Source organism: Moschus berezovskii, chromosome 14, assembly GCF_049115385.1.
Source record: "Moschus berezovskii isolate FMDL1 chromosome 14, NW_MosBer_1.0, whole genome shotgun sequence".
Taxonomy (NCBI): Eukaryota; Metazoa; Chordata; class Mammalia; order Artiodactyla; family Moschidae; genus Moschus; species Moschus berezovskii.
Genome location: NC_142473.1, coordinates 31854485 through 31867755, shown reverse-complemented (window position 1 = coordinate 31867755; position 13271 = coordinate 31854485). Strand labels below are relative to the sequence as shown.

Sequence of the window (13271 nt, the reverse complement as noted above, 5' to 3'; positions counted from 1 at the left end):
AAGATGATTTCATTCTCCTCCCCTGCTCCCCCACAAGGAGGCAACCTTTATATCAGAACAATGTGCCCAGGAGAAGAATCTAAAGACACAAGGCATATCCCAGGCAAGGCATATTGGAATGCTTAGGGGGACAATACCCCTGTTCTCTCCACACCTTTACCACTTCCCACCCATCATACCCCTCATTTAAAGCTGAACGAAATGAGATCTCATGGTGGCTCCAGGCGGTCTTCCCTTTCTCCGTGGGTAAGCTCTAAAAAGAGGCCGAAGCTTCATGTGTTTGGTTTCCTCAATGTTTGTATACACATCACGAAAAGCAACGCTGGCTTGGGAGTCATGGAAAGCAAAATAGTGAGTCACTGTGCAACGGGTACATCACAAACCTGAAGGCCAGAAGATCCTGATCTGATACATGGACCTGGACCAGGTAAAAAGCATCTAAGAAAACCTGTCCACCAATAGGTTTACCTAAGTTGGTTGAGCTTGGGCAAATCACCAGCCTCGCTGGGCCTCATCTTTAAAATGAGGTGATGATGGACTGGAAATAAGAAATAAGTTCTTCTGAGTCGTGGCAGTCTATTTTTGAATATATCAGAGGAGGCAACGAGGAAGTTTCTACACAGTTGAAATTTTTCAAAAAAAGGTCTGGAGGAAAAAAAGTACTCCGTCTAAAAGCAAGAGCAACTGGTCTGGGTCCGCGCCAATGGCCTCTCAGACAGAGGAAACGGGAGGAAAGGGTCAGAGATTCAACCTCGGGGACGGAGGGAAAGGCAGCGGCCGAGACCCCGGGGCAGAAGTGTGGCTGGAAACCGGGCTGGCGGCGGCGAGCCTGGGGAGCGGCGGGGGACGCAGGGCGGCCTCCTCCGGGGGGCCGGGCCGGGCGGCGCGCCCCGCCACGGGGCTCGGCCGCGGGAAGCAGCAGGCCTGGGGGTGGGGCGCCGGGGCAGGGCTCCAGGAGCGCGGCGAGCGGCCCGGAGGCCCCGGGGCGGGCGGGAGGGCGGCCGGCGAACCGCCGCGGGGCCCGCCGAGACTGCGCGTGCGCGCAAGGGCCCCCGAGGGTCGGGGACACGGGGGGGCGGCGCGGGGGGAGGGGCCCGCGGGGTGGGGGAGGGGACGCGAGGTCGGGGCCTCGCACAATAACAAACCGCAGCCCTTTCCGACCCCCGCCTCTCAGCCGCCCGCTTCCCGCGCCTCGAGATGCACTCACTCAGGCACAGGGTCCGTGCGGGCCCCCAGCGGCTGCGGCGTCGGCGGGTGGCGCGTCTGTCGCTCGCTCAGTCCCGGCGGCCCCGCTCCGGCGCGTCCCTCCTCCGGCCCCAGCACCCGCTGCAGCGCCCCCACTTCCGGTTCCCCTGCCACTCAGGCAAATGGGTTCCGGAAGTCCCGCCCCATCCTGCCCGGCCTTCGCTTGCCTCTGCTAGCTCTCCCTTTCTGCGGGCGCTTGATGCTAGCCCCAAGCTGTCCTGCCGGGCCCCTCCGATTTCGCCGCTTTGTTCTCTATCCTGCCCTTGTTTTGCATGTAGTCTGCGCGACTTGGGCCTCTATCTTTCCTTCCGCTGCATCCCTCAATCCTGCGTTCATATAACCGCAGGGTGGAGATGGCATTTAGGACAATGTGCGGTGACCTCACGCTGACGCCATTCCCTTCCCACCCCGCCAACCTGGCTTCCTTCTCCACCCGGTGGAATAAATCAGATTGCTGCCAGAGGGAGGGAAATAGGGCCCCGAGGTTAATGAGGCAGTGCCTCACATTCATGGGTGGAATTTCTCTATGATGACTGTACGGATTTTGGATGACCGCCTCTTAAGCTAATACCATATCAGGGGTATGGAGAGCCAGAGTCTTTTTCTTTTAGAGATCCATCCAGTTTCAGGGAAGGAGTGTGTGTGTGTGTGTGCGCACGTACAGTCAATATGAAAAGACCTGTGCTAAATGCTATATGAAAAGACCTGTGTGTGTGTGTGTGTGCACATACAGTCAATATGAAAAGACCTGTGCTAAATGCTATATAAATGCTGGATCTGTAACAGCAAAGAGGTGGGGCAAAAGATGAACTCAGGCTATAGTTCGCAAAACGTTTGGTTGACCAACATCCAGAGCTGGCCCTTTAAAATGAATGGGATCCATTCAGACCCTTGTCTGAATTGATAAAGCCTTCCAGAGCTCTGAAAATGATCAGGGGGCTTGTTTTTGCAGACAAAACCCATTAAGGATTGCTGTGAAAATCTGGAAGCCTAAAGTTTCAAGGTATATCAAATTATATTTCAGATGACCTGTGCTGTCAAGTGATTTATCAGGCATATAGAATCCAAAATAATTTGGCCTCCTATAAAATGCTAACTTACCTTAGAATTCTCTTGCAGATGTTCACACAATATATAGCACACCAGTAGGTAAATTGTTGATTTAAATGTTTTATTGAAAAGAATTTGTGTGTGGGAAACTCAAATGATGGTGTCAGGTAGAATAAAAAAAGGAGCTCAAGATGGCAGACCACCGGGTCAGGTGGGGTGGGGGGTTGGGGTAAGTCCTTAAAAGGGGAAGTGGAGGACCAGAGCCTGAACCTCCCGTCCTGGGCATGACCAGTCAGGCTCCAGGAGGAGAAGACAGAAAGCATAAAAAGGGAAGCCAAGAGAAATGGGGCTTCTTCAGGGTCTGCCCTCTCTTGTGTCTTGGGAGCTTACTGCTCCTTTCCGGCTTGAGCTATAACAGCTGTAGCTAGTTTCTTAGGAATACTGCCTGCCTAATAAAATCTGATCTGTTTGAGCTATAGGTGGCTGCTGCTGCTGCTGCTGCTAGGTCGCTTCAGTTGTGTCCGACTCTTTGTCAACCCGATAGACGGCAGCCCACCAGGCTCCCCCATCCCTGGGATTCTCCAAGCAGGAACACTGGAGTGGGTTGCCATTTCCTTCGCCAATGCATGAAAGTGAAAAGTGAAAGTGAAGTCACTCAGTCGTGTCCAACTCTTGGCGACCCCATGGACTGCAGCCTACCAGGCTCCTCCATCATGGGATTTTCCAGGCAAGAGTACTGGAGTGGGGTGCCACTGCCTTCTCCGTATAGGTGGCTAGTCATTGCAAATCTTTGCTATGTGAAGACAAAAACCAAGGGAGAGGGGTGTACCAATCTGACAATGGTATAAAAAGCGATCTGGAAATGTATTGATAACAGAAGACAGAGCTTGAATTATTCTCCAGGGATAAATCCATGGAATCCTGAATTTCCTCAGTTTTAACACTCAACACACTATAATGTAATTACTACTTTAATATACTGTCTCCCCTGCTGTATTCTAAGCTCTGAGGGAGCAGAGACCTTGTGTGGCTTCCCAGTACCTGGCATGATGCCAATGAATAGCAGATAGTCATTAAATGTTGCTCAACCAGGAATAAATGATCAAGGGTTGAATTAGTGCCTGTGATAGCTATGATCTATCTGTGTATTTTCTTGTTTTCAACTTTTAAATTAAGAAATACAAACAAGGGAAGTGTGCCCCCAGGGAACACTAGTTAAACTAGCCTCTGCAAATATTTGAAGACCTCTATGGCTCAGACTGGCTTCCCACCTGTCACTAGTAGTAAAGAACCTGCCTGGCGATGCAGAAGACATAAGAGATTCAGGTTGGAGCGCTGAGTCAGGAAGATCTCTTGGAAGAGGGCATGGCAACCCACTCACATATACTTGCCTGGAGAGTCCCATGAACAGGGGAGCCTGGCTGGCTACAGTTAATGGAGTTGCAAAGAGTTGGACACAACTGAAGCAACTTAGCATACACACATGGCTCAGGCAGTTTTTAGTGTTTAATAAGGCAAAAATCTCAGTGTCACCGAACCCTGAAATTCATGAAGAGGTTGTCTCCTAATAGGTCTGTTTGACTTTCTAAATAATGCATTTAAAAAATGCAGGTGGTAGCATGAAAAGGACCATAAATTAGGCTTCAGAATACCCTGGATTCTTGTCTGAAGGTTACTGCTCACTTTCTTTCTTGAACCTTTGTTTCTTAGTCTGTAAGATGAGAAGGATGGACTAGGTCATTGCAAAATTCTTTTTAGCTCTAAACCTCCACTGTCCCCTCAGTTCTCTGCAGTAACGTAACTCTGGAGTATGCAACCCTATCTCACTTCCCACACACAACCTCCCCTTCCCCTGGGCCCCATTCAGGCTCTGTGTTTTCCGTATCACCATACAATTGGTGATAGGCAAAAATAGCTGTTTTTGACTATGAAACAAATTGACTGAAAGCTATCAGGAGAGCTTGCCCTTCAAGCTGTTTTTCCATTAACGATGATAGGTTTAATGATTCTACCTGGATTCTTTAGTCTGGTTTCTCACAACTGAATGCCAACCCAAAGGGAGAGAATATAGAAACCCTGACAAAAGGTCTGTGGACTGACTGTTGCTGTTTAGTTGCTAAGTCATGTCTGGCTCTTTTGAGACCCCCATGGACTGTAGCCTGTCACGTCCTCTGCCCATGGGATTTCCCAGGCAAGAATCCTGGAGTAGGTTGCATTTCCTTCTCCAGGGGATCTTCCCTACCCAGGGATCAAACTTGCATCTCCTGCATTGGCAGGTGGATTCTTTACCGCTGAGCCATCAGGGAACTGATTGGAGTATCATAAACATAATCAAATGTAAATCTAGGACTTCGAGAATGATATGTGTCAAAATACCACCCAAGTGGCCTGAATTTAGGAGACTACTTGACATTTTATCACTTACAATATTTAAACTGGGAGACTTCTGGGAACCCTGGCACTTCAGATATCAAAGGAAAGAAGGAAAGCTATGTGGTCTTGCCGGGAGCCAGCGAGGGAAATCCTACCCGTGGCAAAGGTCAATTTGGGAAGAGGCCTGACGGGCAAAGGCTAATCAGGACTCGAGGAACCCCCTGGACTTACCTGAGCATCTACCCCAAAGAAAACCAGAGTCTGACTATCTTACTATCTTACGCCTCTTACCAAGTCCTCTAATACTTACGGGGGCTTCCCCACAACCACCTTTCTCTGAAAACATTAATTCAGAGCTGTAGTTAAAAAGTTCTCCTTGGCTTAATAGGAGTGTTCCAATCCAAGCCCCTCTGATAGCTTTCTAACTTGCATGACAAGTTTGTCCGGGCTCTTACAACTATGAGTGTGACTGTTTATAGCCTCCCAGCCATGCAAAGACAGAAAGCCTAATATTCTAAAATACAGGAATCTGTTGAAGAAGTTAAAATCATTAGAATGGTACTAAAAAAGATTTCATTGTTGAATCAATGCTTGCTGCAAAGTTTCCTCTATCTATTGTATCCTTGGAAATATATTAATCACATATAGAGAATATAAGTAGTAACCTTTGATTTAACCACATCAGATCTTAAGTTAATAAATTCCTTTCTTGTAGCTCACTACACCTGTGCCTTATAGGAATGTAACTTTGTCATGTGTCTAGCACCTGACTTTAGGAAAGTCACCTTAAAAGAATATAAGCCTTTTTCTAGCTAACTAACCTTTGTTAGGAGAGAGGGCCATAAACTTAGCAGGCCCCCTGGCCAGAAGAGGATGTAAACCACCTAAAACTTTTGTATATCACGAGACACACAAAAATAAGCCCTGATCCTGATAAGGGTCAAGACTGCTGACCCCGCGTGATTTTGGCGTGACTCTATACCTCCCTTTCTCTGTTTCTTATGTGCACAACTTAGGGTATAAAAGCAGCACTGGAAAATAAAGTTTTGGGCCTTGCTCACTGAAGCTTGGTCTCCCCATGTCGTTCTTTCTCTTTTTCAGTCCTTTTCTCTATTCTCCTTTTTCTGGTTGAGATCCTTGGAGCGCTGGGCCCTCTGAGTTTACTTATCTGCCTGGGCTTCTAAGACCCACTTGAGGGGGTGCCCTGGTGGGGTGCCTCCAGTGATTTGAGAGGGCGCCTGCGGCCTACGTAAACAGAGCAAACCCCGTGCTGGGGTTTTATTGGTTTCCAGCGTAAACCAAGGAATCATCAGCCCCTGTCTCTCTCTTTCTCTCTCTCTCTCTCTGACGCTGACGCCGTTCATCCCGAGGATACCCTGGGCCATATCGAGGCTGGTCCCCGATATGGTCTGAGAATAGACACAGTGTGAATCCAGGGAATTTCTGTGGGTAGAATGCAAGGTCAGATGGTTTACAGAAAAGTTTCAAAGTTATATTTATTGTTAAAACAACATTTAGTTCAGTTCAGTCTCTCAGTCGTGTCCGACTCTTTGCGACCCCATGAATCACAGCACGCCAGGCCTCCCTGTCCATCATCAACTCTTGGAGTTCACTCAAACTCATGTCCATCGAGTCGGTGATGCCATCCAGCCACTTCATTCTCTGTCGTCACCTTCTCCTCCTGCCCCCAATCCCTCCCAGCATCAGAGTCTTTTCCAGTGAGTCAACTCGTCTCATGAGGTGGCCAAAGTATTGGAGTTTCAGCTTTAGCATCAGACATTCCAACGAACACCCAGGACTGATCTCCTTTAGAATGGACTGGTTGGATGGATCTCCTTGCAGTCCAAGGGACTCTCAAGAGTCTTCTCCAGCACCACAGTTCAAAAGCATCAATTCTTTGGTGATCAGCTTTCTTCACAGTCCAACTCTCATATCCATACATGACCACCGGAAAAACCATAGCCTTGACTAGACGGACCTTTGTTGGCAAAGTAATGTCTCTGCTTTTTAATATGCTATCTAGGTCGGTCATAACTTTCCTTCCAAGGAGTAAGCATCTTTTAATTTTATGGCTGAAATCAGCATCCACAGTGATTTTGGAGCCAAAAAAAATAAAATCCGACACTATTTCCACTGTTTCCCCATCTATTTCCCATGAAGGGATGGCACCAGATGCCATGATCTTTGTTTTCTGAATGTTGAGCTTCAAGCCAACCTTTTCACTCTCCTCTTTCACTTTCATCAAGAGGCTTTTGAGTTCCTCTTCACTTTCTGCCATAAGGGTGGTGTCACCTGCATATCTGAGGTTATTGATATTTCTCCCAGCAATCTTGATTCCAGCTGGTGCTTCTTCCAGCCCAGCATTCCTCATGATGTACTCTGCATATAAGTTAAATAAGCAGGGTGACAATATACAACCTTGACGTACTCCTTTTCCTATTTGGAACCAGTCTGTTGTTCCATGTCTTGTTCTAACTGTTGCTTCCTGACCTGCATACAGGTTTCTCAAGAGTCATGTCAGGTGGTCTGGTATGCCCATCTCTCTCAGAGTTTTCCACAGTTTATTGTGATCCACACAGTCAAAGTCTTTGGCATACTCAATGAAGCAGAAATAGATGTTTTTCTGAAACTCTCTTACTTTCTCCATGATCCAGCAGATGTTGGCAATTTGATCTCTGGTGCCTCTGCCTTTTCTAAAACCTGCTTGAACATCTGGAAGTTCACGGTTCACATATTGCTGAAGCCTGGCTTGCAGAATTTTGAGCATGACTTTACTGGCTTGTGAGATGAGTGCAATTGTGCGGTAGTTTGAGCATTCTTTGGCATTGCCTTTCTTTGGGATTGGAATGAAGACTGAGCTTTTCCAGTTCTGTGGCCACTGCTGGGTTTTCCAAATTTGCTGGCATATTGAGTGCAGCACTTTCACAGCATCATCTTTCAGGATTTGAAATAGCTCAACTTGAATTCCATCACCTCCACTAGCTTTGTTCATAGTGGTGCTCTCTGAGGCCCACTTGACTTCACATTCCAAGATGTCTGACTCTAGGTGTGTGATCACACCATCGTGATTATCTTGGTCGTGAAGATATGTTTTGTACCGTTCTTCTGTGTATTCTTGCCACCTCTTCTTAATATCTTCTGCTTCTGTTAGGTCCATACCATTTCTGTCCTTTATCAAGTCCATCTTTGCATGAAATGTTCCCTTGGAATCTCTAATTTTCTTGAAGAGATCTCTTGTTTTTCCTATTCTGTTGTTTTCCTCTATTTCTTTGCATTGATCACTGAGGAAGGCTTTCTTATCTCTCCTTGCTATTCTTTGGAACTCTGCATTCAGATGCTTATATCTTTCCTTTTTCCTTTGCTTTTCGCTTCTCTTCTTTTCACAGCTATGGAGCGGCCTTGAGGAGATACCCCTTGTCCAAGGTAAGGTGCAGCGGCTGCGCTTTGCTGGAGCAGCTGTGAAGAGATATCCCACGACCAAGGTAAGAGAAACCCAAATAAGATGGTAGGTATTGAGAGGGGGCATCAGAGGGCAGACACACTGAAATCATAATCACAGAAAACTAGTTGATCTGATGACATGGACCACAGCCCTGTGTAACTCAATGAAACTAAGCCATGCCGTGTGGGGCCACCTAAGACGGGCAGGTCATGGTGGAGAGGTCTGACAGAATGTGGTCCACTGGAGAAGGGAATGGCAAACCACTTCAGTATACTTGCCTTGAGAACCTCATTAACAGCATCAAAAGGCAAAATGATAGGATACTGAATGAGGAATTCCCCAGGTCGGTAGGTGCCCAGTATGCTACTGGAGATCAGTGGAGAAATAATTCCAGAAAGAATGAAGGGATGGAGCCAAAGCGAAACAAATACCCAGTTGTGGATGTGACTGGTGATAGAAGCAAGGTCCGATGCTCTAAAGAGCAATATTGCATAGGAACCTGGAATGTTAGGTCCATGAATCAAGGCAAATTACAATTGGTCAAACAGGAGATGGCAAGAGTGAACATTGACATTATAGGAATCAGTGAACTAAAATGGACTGGAATGGGTGAATTTAACTCAGATGACCATTATATCTACTATTGGGGGCAGGAATCCCTTAGAAGAAGTAGAGTAGCCATCACGGTCAACAAGAGTCCGAAATGCAGTACTTGGATGCAATCTTAAAAACTATAGAATGATTTCTATTTGTTTCCAAGGCAAACCATTCAATATTACAGTAATCCAAGCCTATGCCCCAACCACTAACGCTGAAGAAGCCAAAGTTGAACGGTTCTATGAAGACCTACAAGACCTTTTAGAACTAACACCCAAAAAAGATGCCCTTTTCATTATAGGGGACTGGAATGCAAAAGTAGGAAGTCAAGAAACACCTGGAGTAACGGGCAAATTTGGCCTTGGAGCACGGAATGAAGCAGGGCAAAGGCTAATAGAGTTTTGCCAAGAGAACGCACTGGTCATAGCAAATACCCTCTTCCAACAACACAAGAGAAAACACTACACATGGACATCACCAGATGGTCAACACGGAAATCAGATTAATTATATTCTTTGCAGCCAAAGATGGAGAAGCTCTATACAGTCAGCAAAAACAAGACCAGGAGCTGACTGTGGCTCAGATCATGAACTCCTTATTGCCAAATTCAGACTGAAAAAGAAGAAAGTGGGGAAAACCACTAGACCATTCAGATATGACCTAAATCAAATCCCTTATGATTATACAGTGGAAGTGAGAAATATATTTAAGGGACTAGATCTGATAGATAGAGTGCCTGATGAACTATGGACGGAGGTTTGTGACATTGTACAGGAGACAGGGACCAAGACCATCCCCATGGAAAAGAAATGCAAAAAAAAAAAAGCAAAACAACATTAAGAAATATTTCAACAGAAAAAAATTTTTTACTCCAATTCTCATGAATTAACACATTTTCATTAACCCATTCACCTCAATTTCTTTCCATCAGTAGCCATAATGTCAATATATATTTTATTTCTCAGTTTTAAGATCTTTGTGATCAAGTCAAGATATTGTTAGAAATAGTGTAAAGAACATATTATAACAGCATTTTTGTCTTCCCAACTGAAAGTTGTTAGTTTGTCACATTTTTATTTTTTTTAAGAATGTGTGTGTATGGTTTAAAATCATTATAAATGCACAAATTGAAACACATTTGATGTTTCATTCATTACAATCATTACACTGATAGATAACCAGTTTGTTCCCAAGTGATCTTATTTAAGTTGGCTCCTGAGTCATTTTGACATAACCAAACATTGATCTGCTTTCTGTCACTTTAGTTTTGTTCTTTCTTCAATATCAATAAATAGTATCAACCTTTGTTTCTGGCTTCTTCTGTTTTACATGACACATTAAGATTCATTCAGGTCGTGTGTCAGAAGTTCGCTCATTTTTATTTTCTAGTAATATTTTGTTGATGTATATTCTACAGTTTGTTTATCCAGTCAATAGTTAGTGAACATTTGGGTTGTTTCTGGTTTTGCTTATTATAAATAAAATGAAGATAAAAGTTCATGTCATAAATTTTTGCATGGAAACGTGTTTTCCTTTCTGTTGGATCTCTTGGATCTAGGAATGGAAATACTGAGTCATATGGTAAGTGTATGTTTAGCATTAGAATAAACAGCCCATCTGTTTTCCAATGGGGTTGATCATTTTACACCCCCATCAGCAGTGTGAGGTTTCCAGTTGCTCCAAATCCTTGACAATGCATAATATTATCAGTTAAAGTAATTGGTGAAAGTCGCTCAGTCGTGTCCGACTCTTTGCGATCCCATGGACTGTAGTCCATGGAATTCTCCAGGCCAGAATACTGGAGTGAGTAGCTTTTCTTTTCTCCAGGGGAGGATCTTTCCAACCCAGGGATCAAACCCAGGTCTCCCTCATTGCAGGCAGATTCTTTACCAGCTGAGCCACATAGCTATCCTAGTTGTTCTGTAATGATATCTCATGGTGGTTTTAATTTGCATTTCCCTGATGATATGAAGCATCTTTTCATATTCTTTTAGGCCATTTATATATCTTCTTTTTCAAAGTGCCTATTCATCTCTTTTTAGAAAAATATTAGACTGTCTTCTTATTACTGAGTTGTAAAAGTTCTTTTATAATAAAAGTCCTTTGTCAATATATGTACTTCGAACCTTTTTTCCCCAATCTGTGGCTTGTGTTTTCATTTTCTTAACAGTATCTTTCAAAGAACAGACATTTTTAAACTTTGGTATGTGTGTTAGTCATGTTAGTCGCTCAATGGTGTCCGACTCTGCAACCCCATGGACTGTAGCCCACCACTCTCCTTTGTCCATGGGATTCTCCAGGCAAGAATACTGGAGTGGGCTGCCATTTCCCTAGACAGTCTAGCTTTGGTAAGGTTCAGTTTATCATTCTTTCATTTACGGTGTGTGATTTTTGTGTTCTATTTAAGATATCTTTATCTACTATTAATTACAGTAGAGTTTCTCCTATGTTTTTAAAGTTTTATATCTTTAAGTTTTACATTTCAATCAGTAATCCTATTTAAGGCAATTTTTGTGTATGGTGTGAAGTAAAAGGCAGAGGCAATTTTTTTGCATATGGATATCCAATTTTCTCAGCACTACTTGTTCAAGAGGTTTTCTTTTTTCCATTGAATTACTGTGGCCACTTTATTTAAATACAATTGATTCAATTTCCAACTTATATACTGTTCCATTTATCTTTATATCTATCTTTACAGCCATACCAGACTATCTTAATTACTGTAACTATATAGTAACTCTTAAAATCAGTCAGTGTAAGTCTTCTAGCTATCTTCTTTTTCAAAATTGTTTTGACAACCTAGATAATTTGCATTTCCATATAAATTGTATTTATTTATTTATTGGCTGTGCCTCATGGCTTGCAGGATCTTAGTTCCCAGATCAAGGACTGAATCCAGGCCCTGGCAGTGAAACTACCAAGTCCTAACCACTGGACCACCAGAGAAGTCTCTCCATATAAATTTTAGGATGAAGCTCTTGATTTCCTCAAAAAAGTTTTTATAATTTTGATTAAGATGAACTGCATACATGTTTAGGGAGAAATGGCAACAACATTGAGTCTTCTGATTCATGAGTACTGTTTATTGTCCCATTATTTTATTTTATCTTTTTTGGCTTTACCATATTGTATGCGAGATCTTACTTCCCCAACCAGGGATTGAAACTGTGCCCCTGAAGTGGAAGCACAGAGTCTTTTTTTTCTTTTTTTTAAATTGGAGGGTAATTGCTTTTCAATGTTTTGCTAGTTTCTGCTGTACAACAATGTGAATCAGTCATAAGTAGACATATATCCCCTTCCTCTTGAACCTCCCTCTTACCCTTTCCAACCACCCCTCTAGGTTGTCCACAGAGCAGCCTAGCTCCCTGTGGGACTTGAGCTCCCTGTGTCATGCAATAACTTCCCACTAGCTAGCTATTTTATGTGTGGTAGTGTATATGTTTCAATTCTACTCTCTCAATTCGTCTCACCCTCTCCTTCCCCAGTTGTGGTCTGTTCTTTATGTCTATATTTCTATTCCTGCCCTGCAAATAGATTCATCAGTACCATTTTTCTAGATTCCATATATTAGGTTGTTAATATACAATACTTGTTTTTCTGACTTACTTCACTCTGTTATAACAGACTCTAGGTTCATCCACCTCAGTTTAATTGACACAAATTCATTCCTTTTTATGGCTAATATTCCACTGTATATATGTACCACATTTTTATCCATTCATCTGTTGGTGGGCATCTAGGTTGCTTCTAGTCTTGACTATTGTAAATAGTGCTGCAATGAACATTAGTGTACGTGTGTCTTTTTGAATTTTGGTTTTCCAAGGGTATATGCCCAGTAGTGGGATTGCTGAGTCATATGGTAGTTTTATTCCTAGTTTTTTAAGAAATTTCCATACTGTTCTTCATAGTGACTATGTCAATTTGCATTCCCACCAACAGTGCAAGGGGGTTCCCTTTTCTCCAGCATTTATTGTTTGTAGATTTTTTGATGATGGCCATTCTGACCATGTGAGGTGATACTTCACTGTAGTTTTGATTTGCATTTCTGTAATGATGAGTAAAGTTGAGGATCTTTTCATGCGTTTATTGGCCATCTGTGCGTCTTCTTTGGTGAAAGAAGACCTGTTTAAGTCTTCTGCCCGCTTTGTGATCATGTTTGTTTTTCTGATATTGAGCTGCATGAGCTGTGGAAGTGCAGAGTCTTAACTCCTGGACTACTAGGGAAGTCCCACTGCCATCATTTTAGATCATCTTTAAGCAATACTTTGGAACTTTCATTGTAAAGGTCTATATATTTAATAAATTTGTACTTGCTGCTGCTGCTGCTGCTGCTAAGTCGCTTCAGTCATGTCCGACTCTGTGCGATCCCATAGACAGCAGCCCACCAGGCTCCTCCGTCCCTGAGATTCTCCAGGCAAGAATACTGGAGTGGGTTGCCATTTCCTTCTCCAATGCATGCATGCGTGCTAAGTGAAGAATATATTATATATATATATACTTAAATTTGTACTTAAGTATGTATAATATATTCTTCACATTCATAAGAACATTTTTATTGAGGTTG

The 13271-nt window shown here is 43.6% G+C and overlaps 1 protein-coding gene across 1 annotated transcript in view; it reads right to left on the bottom strand.

Annotated features, from left to right (window-relative positions):
• Nucleotides 1-1378, bottom strand: part of PAFAH1B2 (platelet activating factor acetylhydrolase 1b catalytic subunit 2) — a 28551-nt gene extending 27173 nt beyond the window's left edge. Inside the window, exon 1 of the mRNA XM_055423076.2 lies at nt 1208-1378. The gene's annotated coding sequence lies outside the window, so the exon portion shown is untranslated. The remainder of the gene's footprint in view (nt 1-1207) is intronic.
• Between the last annotated feature and the right edge of the window lie 11893 nt (nt 1379-13271).